Source organism: Triturus cristatus, chromosome 4_1, assembly GCF_964204655.1.
Source record: "Triturus cristatus chromosome 4_1, aTriCri1.1, whole genome shotgun sequence".
Lineage (NCBI taxonomy): Eukaryota > Metazoa > Chordata > Amphibia > Caudata > Salamandridae > Triturus > Triturus cristatus.
In genome coordinates, this window is record NC_140585.1 from 392,533,616 (window position 1) to 392,551,510 (window position 17,895).

General features: G+C 45.6%; 1 protein-coding gene across 3 annotated transcripts in view; it reads left to right on the forward strand.

The window, feature by feature from the left end:
- The first annotated feature begins 1,066 nt into the window (after positions 1–1,066).
- SHISAL1 (shisa like 1) overlaps positions 1,067–17,895 on the forward strand; it is a 607,509-nt gene continuing 590,680 nt past the window's right edge. The window contains exon 1 of one of the 3 annotated variants that reach the window (XM_085652450.1): positions 1,067–2,436. The gene's annotated coding sequence lies outside the window, so the exon portion shown is untranslated. The remainder of the gene's footprint in view (positions 2,437–17,895) is intronic. The other 2 variants (XM_085652449.1, XM_085652451.1) reach the window with 2 other exon arrangements.

Genomic DNA, 17,895 nt, shown 5'->3' on the forward strand with positions numbered 1-17,895 from the left:
CACGGCTTCCGGGACCTCTCTGGAGGCTCCTCGTTTTGGCTCACGCACCCCCTTGGTGCCGCGCAGAGGTACTCTTTGTACCGGCCTGCTTCCAGATCGCCCTGTAACTCCGCCTGCAACGAAAAGGAAAACATTACAACGCTCAGAAACCCCCCCCCAACCACGCCTACGCCGGGTAAGCGATAGGGAGGGAAAAGGCGAGGTGGGCGACAAAAGAGGTCGCCAGTGAGGGTGGGGGAAGGCTAAATAGCCTCCGCCTCACACCTGGGCCAGGAAGTGACACGCATTGCGCGTCACTTCCGGCCCTGACAACGGAGGGGGGCTCCAGTCTGTGTCCCCGCCCCCCCCCCCCCGGAGGGAGGGGGTGGGGAGGGGTGACCGGGGCCCCGGGGCCACTAAGGCGCCGACCGCCGAGTGGCCCCCTGCGGGGGCCGCGGTCAGCGACAGAACTGCCACACAAGTGTAGCACGCTAGTGGGTATCGGTAAAAGGTTTGTGTGATGAAGTGTTGGTGGCAGGCTGTAAATATTAAGGGAGTGGTTTAGGTCGAATGTATGTAGAAGATACAAGGAAGGGGTGGCGATTGCAGCTGCTGTAAATAGTAATTTGTGATTCTTTAGGAGAGTATAAAGACAAATGTGGTGAACGTGTGTTTCGGGATAAAACCTGTATGCTGAATGTGATGTGGCATGCCAGGGGATTCATTACAGAAGCAGATGGTGATGGTGGGGTCCAGTTGAACAAGTGATAGTGCGGGCAGGCGGGCTGTAGGAAGGGTGGTTGTTTAGGTGTTTGCACGAGACACAGCCCCGAAACAATACAACAGTAGCCGGATATTTCCGAGTGGAGAGGACAGACCACATAGGAGGCAGGGTGATATCAAATGGCGGTAAAGAATTCACCGAGGTGAGGGAAACTATTTTATGGGTGCGAGAAAGCAGAGAAAGGTGTGGGTGGTTTTGGAAGACGGAGCACAGCACATTGTGCATTGCCTGTTGTGGGGAGTGGGAGGACTGCCCTGGGGAAGTAGGTAGGGTAGCAAGCAGTGTGAATCGTCTCTCCTGCAGCAAGAAAGTGTAGTAAATGGGCAGGAGGATAGATTTCGGCGGTGAGCGGGCACGGGAGTAGCTGAAGCTGAACGCCTATCCCTGCAGAGGAGGGGAGGTGGCACTGGGAGGGCAGAAGGCACGAGGAGCGTCTCTCTGGCGCCGGGGCGGACCGCCACACCGCGCGCACACTAGCGCCGAGTTTGGGAAAGAAGCGGCGGACGCCGGAACTCCTCACTCATGGAAGGTGGTGGGGGAGGAACGGGCGAGCATACACCCCTCCCGGCTGTGGGAACCGAGCGCGGCTAGTAGGCTCAGTGTGTCTGCTCCGTGCGTCGGCCCCTCTGGGTGTGAGCAGCAGCCTTTCCCTCCTCTCATCTTTCTCGGGAGCTGCGCTTCGTCTCCATGCTGCAAGTGCCAGGCAACGAGCACACTGGCGGCCCCTTTGGGTGCGCACAGATGAATTATTCATCGCTATAGCGGGAGGAGGACCGCGAACTTCACTAGCTCACTTAGGACCCTGCCGCTTCAGTGTGCTACACGGAACACACCTGTCAGTGCTGTCTGTGACGTGGAAGGAGCGGGGAGAGAGTTCTGTCGCTTGTGTGCGAGGAGAAATCTAACGGGTGGATATACTAGATTTAGGACTAGGAGAGACCCGCCCCTCATCACGGTGGTGGAGGCACCTGCAGCCGCGGAGAAGAGAGTCGTCACGAGCTGTGAGATCTCACCCTCTTCGTGTGGCCAAGCGAGCCGGGCATAGAGTGTTAGACCCGCCCCTTCAGATGTAAAAGACTTTAGTTCTTTTGGTTGGAGAAATTCATATTCTTATGGGAAACCCTGACTAGCTGCGGAGTGACCCGATGTTTCCAGTGCGGGGGCGTCTTCTTTGCGCTTGAAACCGGCCTTTTTTCGTGGTGGACCCTGCTCGCTGGGTGAAGTGACAGGTTTGCTGGTAAGGCGGGACGCGACTTGTGGTTGTGTGACTCGGCATTACTTTTTTTTTGGTCAGCAATCTGATTCGTCCAGTGGAAAGGATGTCTCTTTTGATCGGGAGGATGGAACTCCAGTAGTGTGACGGACACAGACCCTGTCTGGGACGAGCTCCCCCCTCAATGTGGACTGGTACGGCTCTCTTGGTGCGCTGGGCCTGGTGCACCTGCTGCGCAGGGGTATTACTTTTTGGGAAACAATCTCCGTCTCCTTTCTGTGGATTCTACTTGTGAGATGAGGAGAGGCCCGCCTCCTCCGCCCGGTGGACGGATTTGACCCGTGGTGTGGCGGGACCGGCCTCACCTGGTGTGGAGGGGAGCTGTTGCTGCCTGGCCGGCGATGTTTTCACTGAGCGAGCTGGAGCCGTGGAAGAGGAACCACCCGGTGCACAGTCTCAGGTGAGCAGCGTGTTTCCAATGACTGACTCTCTGCGCGTCACGGCGATCGTCCACGCGCGCGCGCTTTCACACATCCTCTCACAGGGGGACATTTCAGGGACACACATTCGCATCGAGTACAAGCTTGTATTCTGTGCGATTCCGATACGGCGCCTAAGTTAACGGATTTTAGAAAGTCAATAACTTCTACTTTTGATGATTTTTAAGAATTAACGTGTCTTGCGGAAGGGCATCGCGTTGCAGGCCATAGCCATCATATAACTTTTTAAAGTAGGATACAGAGGCGGTAGTGGGTAGTGCTTCTACGCGTGGGTGGGCAGATTTAGAAAACAAACAAAAAATCAAAAACTGGGCTTTACACAAACATAGACGCAGGACTACAATTTTGCACGGCCTGAGGAGCAGAGAAGAACTCGCATTACAGCAAGAGCTGCTGTCTTTGGAACTCGTGCACTAGAGTCCAGTCTTGACGTCGACTCAACATCATGTAATTCTGGGAAAGTTACTTAAAAATAACACATGCAAACTTTGTAACTTTCTCGTGTAAAGCGCTCCAATTCCCTCGGGTCGAGTTTGCTCTATGTAAACATACACAGAAAACACAGACACCGGGGGCCATAAAATGACATGTTTTCACACACATGTTTTCTGAATTGCACTGTTCAGGGAGCACGACTGCTAACTAGGCATGTACGCATTATTTACTGAAATTTCCAGGGACAGATGGTGAGCCCCCCGGACGCCTGGTCTGCCCCCCTGTGTTACGCAGGCATTACATGTGAGTCAGTGAAGCTGTTCGTCTCCAAGGAGCCGGCTTCCACCCTAGCTCATGTGGAGAATGACACCGCTGCCAGCACACGCTGACCCCAAACACTGGAAAGTGAACCACTGACTGCAAAACACTAAGAACTGACCCGAGGCACGAACTGTACATGCAGGAGAGTGAACCACCCAAGCTGTGGCCGTGCGTACACATAAGCGAGGCACTGATGCACTGACTGAGCAGATGGGTAAGTAAACCACTGACTGCACACACAGGAAACAGAACTACTGACCACCCACCACACATGCACATTGGAAAGCTAGTCACTAAATACTCACACATGGAAGTGAACTACTAGCCTCACAAATGGAAGTGAAAACAATAACCACGAACATTGAGGAAATGAACCTGTTACTGCAGCCACAATTGAACCAACGAGGCAATGACTGAACATATGGGGAAGGGGATCACTGACTTCCCTTATGTAGAAGCGAACCACTGAGGCACTGATTGCACACACAGGTAAGTGAACCACTGAACACACAATGGGATGCGAACCACTGATGCACGGACTGGAAAGAAACCAGTTGCAGCACACCAGGAAGTGAACCACTAAGGCGCTGACTGCAGACATGCGAAGATGGGCAGAGCGCCTTCGAGGCAGTGGTCACACACAGGCAGGCGAGGCACTGAATGCACACGCAGGGAAAAGAACCCTCAGTCACAAACTGTGCAGTTGTTGTTCATCGGTAAGCGTGCTCTTTGCCTTTATAAAGGGCTTGGTAACTTAAATGGATCCTTTAGGGCTTAATGTACCCATTGTGCAAGGTACGGGTTCGTTTGGAGATTGTTGAGTTTGAAACTAGCATTGTCGAGATACCCTTCGAAGAACGTGTTCACAACATTTGTACTCTTTACACTTTAGGATGAGAACTATGCTAGCTTACCTCGACAAAGCAGAGGGTTCTGTGAAACTTGCACACTTTGTAATCTTCTATTAAAGGCAGCATAGAGCAGTGATAAAGTGGGCCGCAGTTCAACTTGCCCAAGATGGCTCTTTGGCCTCTTGTTGACTATACCAAAAACGTACCGTGGGCTTAGAGGCCACCCATTGCTTCCATTGGTTGGATTTATTGTTACTCTTATTTCCTTGAGTCTTATTTAATGGCTTGTCTTCCCCTTCTTCTATTTGTTCCCCCCTGTAGAATATCCTTTCACAATGCACATGCCTACTGAATCACAAGGGCGCTAATTGCGCCATGTCACTTACGTGCTTCCACACGTTGCGTAATGACAAGAGGTATTTGCAAATCCAGTGCTTAATTTCTAAAAGAATAAGTGCTGGGGCCAAACGTTTCCCCCAGAAGCTCTCAGCTGGCGCTACTCAATGTTGGTATGCCGAATACCAAAGCGGCATAGTCTTGATTCCACCTCATGCCTCTTTAATCCACCACCAAACACTCCCTCCCACTTTATCTCACTCTTGCAGATTCTATATCATCTTTGCATATTTCTCTTTTTCCTTCTTTCCCCCTCTTGTGTTTTTTCTCTTGCCTTGCTCTGGGTGAATGTGTGATGAGGAACAATAGCTTTAGGTCCCCAAAAATGATTGCCAATGGGCCCCGCCTGCAACCGCTTGCTGAAATATAGCACTGGGCGAAGCCAATAGGCACCAAAGGTGAGACATATTTGCTTTGCCAATGCTTGCTTTCTCCAGAGATTTTTTTAAGGCACGGGCAAAGCGGGCATTGCCTAGGGAGCCCATTGGAATGTGTGGACCCTCGGAAAGTCCTCTATATAGTTCTGTATCTCAACTCCTCCTCCTCCTACCGCTACCCATCTTTGCCATCTGTCATCTTTTAGATTTGGTGTGGTGGAAGAGGGGCATAAGGCATTTTTAACATGGTTGTCTGCAATTCTATTGGTGAACGCTTGTTAGGCATCATGCTGGCTTGAATTAGCAAAAACAAAATGGTAATATAATTCGAAGTTGTTTCAAATAGGGACCCCGAAAAAATATACCTTGTTAAGGGTCTCAACAATCCTTAAGACGACATTGTCTTACTCTTTGCAACTGTATTTCGGGCTATGCCCCTATATATGTATCATATGAAGCAATAATTGTAAAGCTGCTTCTTAATACTACCAAGTCAGTGACTCTGCACGTAGAGATAGAAATTGTTGCACTACTGACTGCACAGTGCACACTCAGGTGAGGGAACCGTGAAAGCACTGAATGATCATGCACGGAAGTGAACCACTAACCAACCTAATTGCACATATAAATAAATGCACCACTGTCCACAAATACTGGGAAGTGACAACACAAGGCACTGCCTTAACACAATGTCAAGTGAACCGTGTTCCACACACACTTGGAAGTGTCATACTGAGGAAATGACTGTAAACTCAGGAAATTGAATACTTGACTGCACAAACTGGGTGCTGAACCACTGAGGTACGGGTTGTACACATGTGGAGGTGAACTATAAACAGCACACAGGAAAGTGAAACACAGATTGCACACACTTGGATGTGAATCACTGACATATAGACATGGGGAACTGAACCAGTGATGGACTAACTTCACAAACAGTGTACTTCTGAGGCAATGATTGCACACGCTGAGAAGCGAATTGTTGATCCCCTGACTATTCACTGGGAAATTGACCACCGAAACATGAGCTCCAAACACGGGCTGTGAACCACTGACCACCAACACTAGGATTTCAATCATAGACTAACGCACATAAATGAGAACCTCACATGCTCACCTGTGACAGAGGTGGCCTCTTTGTAAATTGATTCTACACCTGCATAATGGGATGTATGTACCTGCACTCATAGTAACAAGCATTGGTAATGCATGGGTTTCTTCTATGTAATGAATAACGAGCTGCTTTCATCAATCATCGACCGGTAGAAGGAAAGAGCTCCCTGACAGATAATACGGGAGTGGAGAGGATGTATCGCAGAAGTCAGAGCTGCTGACTCGAGAGCTGGGGGATCCCGTTTTGATTCTAGGCAGCGCCATACAACATCCTGTGATTCTTGGCAAGTCACTTAATCTCTCCAGGTGATAAATTGTTAAACAAATATGCTGTAATAGTAAAAGGCAAAACTTTATGAAAATATAATTCCACCAAAGTGGATGTTAACAGTGTTTCAGAGGCAGGAAACTGATAAGAGAAGCAGATGAGGAACAAGCATTGGTAAATGCAGGAAAATTTGCTACAGCCAATAGAAAAAGAGGAAAGGTAAGTGGCACGCACAGGAACCAATGAGAAGCCAGGAAGGAGAGGAGGTGGGATGTTTTCCATGTTCAGCTTATATTACAAACCATAGATATAGCAAGTGCTGTGCAGGCGATACCTATAAAGAATGTCTGTCATGTGAGCCTGCAAAGAACACTCCTCTGGAACATATGGAAATGGAATCTCTAGTACACATACACAGAGGTCATCCCACCTGCACACATGAAGGGAACCTCTGATTGCAAATATCCAAAAGCAAACATATATTTGTGCAAAACTCCATTCAAACACTCATAAAAGCCACCCCGTAATGCACATATATCCAATGGGACTTCTGCCTTCTCAGATGCTAACAGGAGCTTCAGCTTGCACAGACGTTTGAAGAAACCTCTGTATCAAGACATTGTATAAAGATCCGCTGCTTGCGGAGAGGAACCAAAATGATCAAAGCCAATAGATCGAGCTTTTATACTGTGAAGTGTATTAGGTGCTACACTAGAAATGACCTTGTCTGGGACTTGGAACCTTTAAAACCAACATCAGGGTCAAGAGGATGTGGCCTAACGGCTAGAGCAGTCAACCTTGAAGTTGGGGAACCGGGTTTGAGTCTTGACAAGGACGCTCAACATCCTGTGATTCTGGGAAAATCACTTAATCTCCCAGTGCCTATCAAAATTAATGTATTGTGTCCGTTCGTAACTCAACTGGTGCTCATGTAAAGCGGTCCGATTCCTTTGGGTCAAGTTTGTGCTGTATAAAACTCACCCTTCCGCCCCCCCACCCAAAAAAAAGAGCCTGACCGGACGACCAGGGATTAAGGAAGTGATGTGTGTTCATATATCTATTGCGTGAACCTACCCAAAGTGCAACGGAGTGCTGTACGTGGTCAATGACAAACATTAGGTCAGTGGTAATAGGGGACGAATGTGGGTGTTTAATTCATTTCCAGATAGTGCTCTTTAAAGAAGTGAGTCTTCAACTCTTTCCTGAATTGGAACAGAGTTGGGGCAGTCTTGATGGATACAGGGGTGTTGTTAGAGATCTTGGATGCACAGATGGAGAAGGCCTGCTGCCTTGTTTTTCTTTTGACACTTTTGACACTTATTAGTCTGCAGTCTGATGGTGTCCTTACTGTCAGTGTATCAAGGACCAAAAGAGTTGGTGATCTTGTCTGCAAGATAAGTGGGGGTGCTGCTTGTTATGGCTCTGTAAATAATGTTGCTGGTTTTGAAGATGGTGAAGGCTGGTAAGGGAGCCAATGAGGTTCATCATGATGGGAGTGATGTCATCATATTTCTCAGGCCCTAGATGAGAGGTACTGTGACCTGAACGATGCCCAGAAGGGGTGCCAGTGTGGAGTTTGAGAGTCAGTAGAGTGTAAGGCAGGGGTACTCATAGTACGGCCCGCGGGCCGTCAGCGGCCCGGCAAGCCTTCCCTGGCGGCCCGCGGACCTTGCAGACATCGTACCTGTGCATACCTGTGCACCGCCGGTTGCAGCAGCGCGGAGCTATTCGGGCCGGGCGATTCTTTTAAAAGCCAAGTCACTTGTTAATGAGGCTTTTTTGTATTTCACCTCTTCTTAGCGCCCCTGCATCTCCCCTCTGAATGAGTGGAGATGCAGGGGCGCTAAGAGGAGATGAAATACAACAAAGCCTCATTAACAAGTGACTTGGCCTTTAAAAGAGCTGTGAAGTACTTGGGTGCGGCGGCTGTTTGTGTTCCAGGGAAGCGCCGGGTGAGGTGACGGGCAGGGGAGGGGGGGGGGGGGCAGCAGCTAGTGAGAGCGGCAGATGAGTTTAAAGCGGGAGGGAGAGAGGGAAGACAGAGCAGGAGACAGGGAGGGAGAGACAGCGTGAGAGAGACAGACAAGTTGGGAGAGGGAGGGAGACAGAGGGAGGGAGGGGGAATGAGGGAGAACAGATGGAGAGGGAGGGAGACAGAGAGAAAGGGAGACAAACTGATTGAGAGAGAGGGAGAGAGATAGAGAGAGGGAGGGAGACAGGGAGAGAGAGAGGGAAGGAGAGAGAGGGAGAGGGAGGGAGGGAGACAGAGAGGGAGGGAGACAGAGAGGGAGGGAGACTGAGAGGGAGGGAGACTGAGAGGGAGGGAGACGGGGAGAGGGAGGGAGACTGAGAGGGAGGGAGACGGGGAGAAGGAGGGAGACTGAGAGGGAGGGAGAGAGGGGAAGAGGGGGAGAGGGGGAGGAAGGGAGGGAGACGGAGAGGAAGGGAGACGGAGAGAGAGAGAGAGGGGAGAGAGGGAGAGAGAGAGAGAGGGAGGGAGATAGGGAGGGAGGGAGACAGAGGGGGAGACAGAGAGGGGGGAGACAGAGAGGGGGAGACAGAGGGAGACGGAGAGGGAGGGAGATAGAGGGAGACGGAAGGAGAGGGAGGGAGATGGAGGGGGAGACGGAGGAGGGAGGGAGACGGAGGGAGATGGAGGAAGGAAGGAGACGGAGGAGGGAGGGAGACGGAAGAGGGAGGGAGACGGAGGAGGGAGACGGAGGAGGGAGGGAGACGGAAGAGGGAGGGAGACGGAGGAGGGAGGGAGGGAGATGGAGAGATATGTGTATGCCGGGTCCGGTGGCTCTGTGGACGAAGGCGTCCGCTGCAGGGACCTATGTTCCACCTCATGGTCGCAGTTTTTTTTTGTTGCTCTAGCCCCGCCCCCTCCCCCAATGACCCCGCCCCCAAGGTGCGGCCCTCGGCCACAAACCGCACTGTAAATTTGGCCCCCAAGAGAAAGTTTGTGAGTACCCCTGGTGTAAGGCATTGCCACCATCCAGATGAGAGTGTATGAGAGCTTGAGCAGCAGTTCTGAAGTCACTGTTTGGAGGAAACAGTTTGACTTTCTTTAGAAGAGAGAGTTCGTAACACGCCATCTTTGTGTAGCAATATGTTCCTTGAGGGTGAGGTTGGTGGCCAGGGTGAATGCAAATAGATTGGCTTTCAGTTTGTGGTGGGGTTCAAAACAGTTGAGGTTCATGTCCGCAAGCCAGGTTTGTACTGTATCTTGTTTGTTGTTATTGGCAAATAGAAGAAATTGTCTTGGTTGAGTAGAGCTTCAAGTAGGTGCTGGACATCAAGACCTGGATGACGTGCAAGCAGTGTTTAAGGTATTGGATGTCTGAAGCAGAGGAGACAAGTAAAATTGTGTAATATCAATATGTTGGTGAATCTTGATGCGGTGAGCAGAACTCCAAATGGCTCCATGTAAAGTATGAAGGGAAGCAGCTCCATTAAAAGATTGAAGTCGACAGGAGCAGGTAAGTAAGACTGCTGCGATTTGCTACAATACTGTTGTGTGGAAGAAAAACTCTTTCCAGTTCCATATTGAATTCGGCCTGATTAAAAGTCTTGATCTGCACAGGTTGAAGGCTCGACCTGATCATAAAACCTAATCATTGCAGCATCTCTGTCACCTCCTGGACATCTCGTTGGGCCTTTGAAAGAGAAGAAGCAGATAACAGCCAGTCATCTAGTTATGGAAATATTGATAAACCTCCCAATTGAAGATACTCGACAACTGGGGCTAGTACCTTTGTAAATACTCAGAGATGTTGCAAGACCAAAGGAAGAGCTTGAAGCTGTAGATCCGAGGTCTTCAAAGTGGGGGGGGCGTCCCACCCCAGGGGTGAGGGGGGGCGCGGATTGATTCCCAGGGGGCGCATATGCCTCTGCAAGTGCATGTAAATAAAGATGGCCTGGAAGTGCGGTGATGTTTATTTGCCGTATTGCCAGGCTGTATTCAATTTTTCTGGAGTACAGTGAGTGCGGTGGTCAGCAAATGTACTGGCAGGGTCCAGGAGGTTGCTTAGAAAGAAAGAAAGAAAGTGTTTCGTGTTTTACCCACTGTCATTTAAGTGGGTAAAAATAATGCACCAGCAGCTTAATTAAATAAGCGTTTGCAATGCAATAGGTCTCACATTTGTAAAAGTTAAAGCTACTGGCGTCATAAATTGTAATGTTTGTTATTTATTTTTTCGGGTTTGTAGTGAAATGATTATTTAAGGAAAAAAGTGCACGCAATACTATATTATTAGGAGAAGTTGGGAGATGGACGGAATGAAGACCGGAAGAGGAGGACAGAGGTTTAGGTAGAAAAAGATGAGGCATGAGGTAGAATAGTAAGATGAATTGAACATGCTATGGATGGAATAGGCAAATACAAAATTGCAAGAGGTTATGGAAATTAGAAATGTGAGATGGTCGAGTAGGTATGTCAGATGTACACTAGTAGGGCAACAGGGGAATAAATGAACAAATGTGGGGAAAATGCAGGTAGATTTCCATGCAACATACTCAAGTACATGTGTGTTTCTTATAGCGAAGAACTACAAGAAATTATCTTTAATAGTCTTCTGGCCATTTAATGGCCCCACATTGTTAGTTTCAATGTCTCCACATTGTTAGTTTTCTTGTTAAAGTTGTCAACATCAACAGATATTTTTTTCGTTTCCTTGTGGTTTTGTTTCAGTGGGGCTACTTAGCATTTTTTTAATTATGTTCAGTAAATCGAAGGTTTCATGTGCCTGTAATTGTGGACTAAGCAAATTTAATACATTTTCTCAGAAGCACATATAGTGGATATACTCGTGACTCAGTGTGGACAGCATTAATTGCATGTGGTGGTAAATTAGCTCTTTGAGTATTTGAATGTTTTTTTCTGAATGGTACCTAGGAGTATCATTGTTTTGTAAGAGTACCAGTACCTACTGAGGCACAAGTATTGTAAAGATGGTTTATTCAGCTCTGTGATTTATTGTTTGCGGGGGGACCTACCCCTGCACGCAGCCATGTCCATCCCGCTACCTCAATCTATACATAACGTTTTGGAGGGAGGCCCAACCTCAAAACATTTTGCTTGGGGGGGGCTCAAAGCAAAAAAAGTTTGAAGACCTCTGCTGTAGATGATGGCCCGCCACATCAAATCAAAGGAATGCCTGGCTGTCCGGATGAATGGGGACCTGCAAATGAGTATGTGTATATACATATATATATATATATTGAGTGAGTGAGAGAGAGAGAGAGAGAGAGAGAGAGAGAGATATGAAAATGTCCTTCTGTAATCAAAGGAATGATTGACTGTATGTATATCATGCAGAACCTTTCTACTAGGACATATTTGTTCAAAGTAAGTTCAATATGGGCTGATATCTGCAGTCTACTTTCTGCACTTAAAAAAAGAATGGAATATGACCTTGTTCCCTTTTGATGTTCTGGTACAGGGACCAATGCTCCTTTCTCCAGAAGTGCTGGGTCTCCTAGTAGCATAGCCTGTTGCCTTACATCTCCTTTGGTAAGGAACTAGGTACAAATTGCAGTTTTGGAGGTGTCTGAGAAAACAGAATGACGTACCCCTGGTTGATGATATTTAGGGAGCAAGTGTCGGAAATGCAACCCCATCACCCAGATCGTGAACAAATTGATTGAGTCTTACCCCAACCTTGGCATAGTCAGATTCATGATTGTCCTTAATCTTGTTGGGGTAGGAGGGGGTTGACTGGTCGGAATCTTACAGCAAAACCAGCCCCCAACCCTAGGCTCGGCCATAAAAAGGGAAATTTGTCTTGTGCCCTTTGAGGCAGTTGTTTTGAAAAGAAGGATTTTCCCCTGAAAACAGCTTAGAATGTTTGAAGATCTTTTAATTGTCAGCTGCTTTCTGTACCGTGGTATCTAATTAATCCCCAAAGAGTTTCGGTCCTGAAAAAGGCAGCTTTTGTGTTGGAGACCTCTGAGATTGGGTCATGCTTCCAGGATTTCATCCACAACAATTGACTTCCTGCAATGGCTACTGCAGCCGAAGCTAAAGCTGGCTATAGTCCATTGAATGAGACATCGGACAGAAATTTTGAAATGAGCTCTATTTTTTTTTCAAGAATAGCAGTAGGACCCTTCTGGCAGGCAATAATGCAGGAGCTGGAAGTCCTTAAGGAGGAGTTGAGTTGTGTAGGCAGAGTAGGTATTCGCTTGAACAGCAAAGTTTGATGTTGCAAATTATCTTCAAAGGGTTGATTTCGCTTTTCCATCGATCACATCAGGTAATGTTGCGTCCTCCGGCACCAAGGAGGAAGCTGAGGCCATTGAGGATAGAATAGTATTGACTTTCGGCATTTGTGGAAAGTTCGCAGCAAAATCCTCTAGACAGAATCTTTTTAAAAATGATTCGAGGAATCAACATCATGTTGGTGTCCTTCCACTCTTTAGGGAGAATCGTTATTTTATTACATCATGCAAAGAGAGATCATCCAGCTTTTTTGTCCTGTATTGGGAATAGAAACTTCCCATTGGGGTTTGTTGCCAAAGACAAGTATGTCTCTGATATGTATAAGCAGATTGCAAAATTGTCTGCCTTGAACATATTCCCCCCCGCCCTCCATAAGTCTACTGATCATCATCATGATCTTTTCTTAATTGTTTTGCCTGAGGCTCTGCCAAGGCGGAATAAACTGTCCCTTTTACCATGGATTCAAGATCTGCTCTGGGAATTTTCAAAACCTCTTCATCATCCTGCCATGGTTCATGAAAATGCTGCTTAGAGGGAGCTGTGCCACTTTCTATGCTGGCAAAGAAAGCGTCACTGCATCCAGTTAGTGTTCGTAACACAGCTGCTGCGCTAAAAGCATTGTTTCTTAAATAGGGGATTTTCTCTTGAAGTCTCGCTATCAACAAGATGCAGTGCTCCTTGCCTCCCCATACTTGCCACACACACATCCACCCTGACACGAGGCTGAGATGTCGTATTTGCTGTGTATGACTCCCAATACGGCTCTGACCATTGGCACTACTAGAGCTTCCCAGCCCAGCAAATGGGCGGGGAGCACGTCGGTGGTTGGAAGAACTGCACATACAATGGTATGTCGATATTGAGAGCGCGCTGGTGCGTGATTTAAAATTTCTCCTCTGATGGATCTATTTAAGTTGACTTGACTGAGATGACAAGGAAGTTGCCAATAATAAAACAATTTATTATTTGTGAAGCCCATTTGGCCACATGATAAGGACCAAGAATCAGTGAATGAAGTTAAGGAAATTTATTTCCAATTCATAGTCAATCCAATATACATGCATGTCAGGATAATGCTAGAAAGAAACAAGGATACAGCTGTCAAGCTGAAATATCGCAATCAGTTCAGTCTCAGTTGAATAAGATACAAATTAATCACAGTCACAGTAATACAGGAACTAAGAATTTGAACCAGGTGTTCCTTAAATAAACTTCAGTTCTATCTCCTAAACACGAATACATTCTAAAGTCCTCTAATGAAAGTTCTAAGTTTAGAATACGGATGGTTTCTAGAGTGGAGTCTCAAGGGAATTCGGAAATGCAAGAAGGTGTCAGCATAGTGAAGAATTCAGTAGAAGTCTTCCAAAAGTGTTTAGCCTGTAGCTTCACACTTGCAATAATAAAGGAAGTAGAGAGGTTTGTACCCCTCAAAGTCAAAGAAAATCTGCCTTAACTCCTAAAAGTGTGAATATTAAATGAAGCTTACAAAAACGTCAGCATAAGTCATATCTTTTCCCACCCCTCCAGGAACCAATTATTTCAATCCACAGGTTGTGCGTTGCAACATTTCCAGAATTTCCCATCTCATAGAACTTGGCAGTTAATGCAACCTTGAACATCCCTCATTCCTGATATCCGATGAATAGGAGGATTCATCTGCTCAATAGGTCTTCATTTGTCCCGCCAAGATTTCTCTTCAAAGACCTTTCTATCAAGAAACTAATACAAACAACAATACTCCTTTCTCTACCTAAGGAAACCATGAGAACATACCTGTAAAAGAAAGAACACGCTAACCAAGCAAAATGCATTTAAAAAGCAAGGCCTTTAGTCAGGCTAACTTTAAATAAGCATTTAATGTGCACTTCGTTTACATGGTTATACGTGCACACGTGTAACTTTTAATAAACTGCAAAACGTGAGCAGAAGAATACATGTTTACATATGAAAATATAACTTGAAGTGTAAATGTAAAATATGTGTAAATAGTACATGATTCACGGTTATATTGAACAATCTTGCACACATTTATAAATCTCTAAGTTCTACAGTTAATACATTTCAGAAGCATGTTTAAATTTGTCACACACACTAATATTATTAAGGCTCACAGTAAATATAATGTAGCGTGAACATCTATAATTGTACTTTTGTGACATGTAAGGGTGGAGCCTATGTTACACTGCTCCAATATTATTATATAAGACAACAAAATAACTACAAATCAAAGATCACACCATACTTGCATGAGCATAGGTCTAGCATGTGGAGACAAAAAACACAGAAGGTTGGGTGGGGAATAACAGTGTTCTACTGCGTTTGAGGGGGTGATGTATACACACCAGTCTCCCCATTCAGAAAGATAAATCAAAAGACTGCAAATGAAAAGAAAAACAGGAACATAGAATGAGATAAAATAGATAGAGTTTGACTAGACCAATAGCTCCTTTCCTTTTGAGAATAAACCAACAAACCAGGCAGCAAAAACAAAAATCAAATATTGTGCCAACCCTTTCCATTATGTTAGGTGGGAGTCTGAAACTAGTTGCATGTGTATCTTTGAAGTAGTGCATTCACAAATGCAGTTTACTTGAATATTTGAGACTGATTGATGTTTGCATCTGTCTTTTTTCTGAAAGCTACCTATGCTTCAAGAATGCCCGAGCAAAGCTTTTCATTTTTTATTGATAGTCATCAACATGCATAGAACAGAATCCACACTGCACGCTCAAAGCAATATGCACCGTGGCATGTTGAATAACTGCATACACCCTTTTGAAGAGGCAGAACTGTAAACTGTCACATTCTGTCACATTAAATGCACATGTAGTACCAATACAATGGTTTACCCCAATTATTTCTACTAACCAACTGTGTCAAAGCTAGACAGGTACCTTCTGCCTCTACTCAAAGAAACCATATAATCTGTAAGCATACAGATAGTTCAGGAAATCGCTGCAAACTTAAAAAAACTTATCCCAACAAATCCACACTTCTGGTAGCTCACACACCTCACTCGAGGCTTCAGAGAGCTCACAAACTACTCCACTCTTGAGAACACATACACACACCGCATGCACATTTCTCAAAAAACTACTGCAAATTTCAGACACAGTATCTCACAGAAACTTCTGCAAACATCACATTGCTCAGAAAACCCTGAAAAATGTCAGAGCCACACAAAGTTCACTGCAAAATAAAGGTAGCTTGCTGTGATGAAGATGGCCACACTCAAGATAGTTGAGGTTTAAACAATAGTTTAATGAAGTGCATCAGATTACAAAAAACATCCCACCCACCACCTCAGCCAGCCACTAACCGACCACTGTTTACATTTCACAGTAAATTCTACATTCTCAGAATATTCATGTAAACGTTCTGTATACTAAGAAATACTACGTCATTAATTAAGATGCCACTATATAATGATACCACACATCCTCCCCTTTGTTTTTTTAAATGTAAAATGCAAAAAGAGGAACAAAAATAAAACTAATAGACTAAAGAAACGAGAATAAAATATGCAATGATTGACATATTCTACATAGTTCTTCAAATATTTAGGTGGGAGCAACAACTTGCTTACTTCTCCTCGGTTCACCCTCTTCACTCAAGTCTGTACGGTTGGTGTCACAAATCGAATTATGGTGTACAGCCACAACCATACTCAAGTTCCATATATACAGTTGTCATTAAGTTTCACAGAGTTGGGAAACAGCCGCCTGAAATGGAGAGGAAAATGTTGTTGTCGTACCTCTCTCAGGAACCTTTACTCTCATCATACCTCTCAGGAATATCTTTTCTCCAATCCCTGTTTTGAGTTTTGGCCATCTGAATAGATTCTTTCAATACTCAGTTAAATCTCTCATCCATGCGATTGGTTTCGGGATGGTAGAGCAAACATTTTTTTTATGTTTTTCTCCATCTTTGGGACAACTAACTGTGCCCCTTCATCTGTTAAGATATAATCTTGAAGTCCTTATCTGCTAAAAATATGTTTTAGGAACCCTATTGCACTGGCAGTTTAATGTTCAGTGTGATGCGTATCTCTGGCCAGCATGAGAACACATCAGTTAGTAACAACACATAAGATTGGCCTGCTTTGCCTGTGACTGTGCCCAAAATGTCCAAAGCTACCTCTTAGCAAACTCTCTCCGGGGCATCTCTCACTAGCATAGGCTGTACCATTGTTTTTCAAACTGTATTACTTAAACTTCACTGAATACATTCCCTAACAACTCTCTCCACCCAAGTATCAATTCCAGACTATTGGAAATGTAATCTGATTCTTTCCTTAGATTTTCAAATCCCCAGGTGTGTTTAGTGACCTAACCAAATGAGCTTCACTCTGACTTACTCTGACTTTACTGGGAGGCATTAATTTAGCGCCTCTCCACAACATATCCTCACGCTCAGACAATTCATCTCTCACGTTCCAATACTTTAGTCCGACCTCACTCACACCTCCATTTGGGTTCCAACCCTCACTGATCAACCTAGCCACTTCTTATAACACCAGGTCATCACTCAATAGTGACTTCCACTCATCCTCACTGATGATGCCCTCTGTGTCCTCACACACCTTGAATTCCCCCAAGTCCCATGGGTCATCCTCTGCTTCAGGTTCATTCTGTTTTGAAACCAAACATGACAAACAATCCACCACTTTGCAACTCATTTACAAATCCTGCTAGAAATAGCATCCATATTAGTTTTACAAAATGCATCTTTGAGGGGCTTATGATCAGTCCTCACAACAAAATCCATTCCCCACAGAAATTTCTTTAATTTCTAAATAGTGCTGCTCTCTCAATAACAGAATATATATTTTCAGGGCCAACCAACGCCCTGGTAATGAACATGATCGTCTTCTCCTCACCCTCCTTTACCTGCTTAAGTACTGTGCCTAACCCTTTTGAGCTAGTGGCGGTAACCAAAATGCAACATTCCATGGTGTCCAAACTCTGCAATGAAGGGGCATTACATAGGGCATTTTTATATCTTGAAATACAAGATCACATTGTGAAGACCATGCAAACCTCACTCCCTCTTTTTAGTAGTGCTCTTAAACTGTGTGTTTGGCTGGCAAAGCATAGTACAAATTCATTATAGTACTCTGCTATTCCCACGAATGTTACCAGATTGTCCTTACTATCAGGAACAGGTAATGGTTTTTAATAACATTGTTATTTGGGTTTAACCCCCTCTTTAGTCAGCCTATGTCCCAAATACTCTATTTCAGATTGGTTAAGTTTATATTTGGTTTCTCTTAGGGTAAGGCCTCTCAATCTAAACCTTTCTAGGACTAATCTTAACCTAATATTGTGTTCTTCTTGTGTAGAGCCATAAATCAGCACGTCCTCTTGGTAAATCTTTAGCTCCGTTATATTCTTCAAAATAACCTCCATCGCCCTTTGGAAGACAGAGGTAGCAGA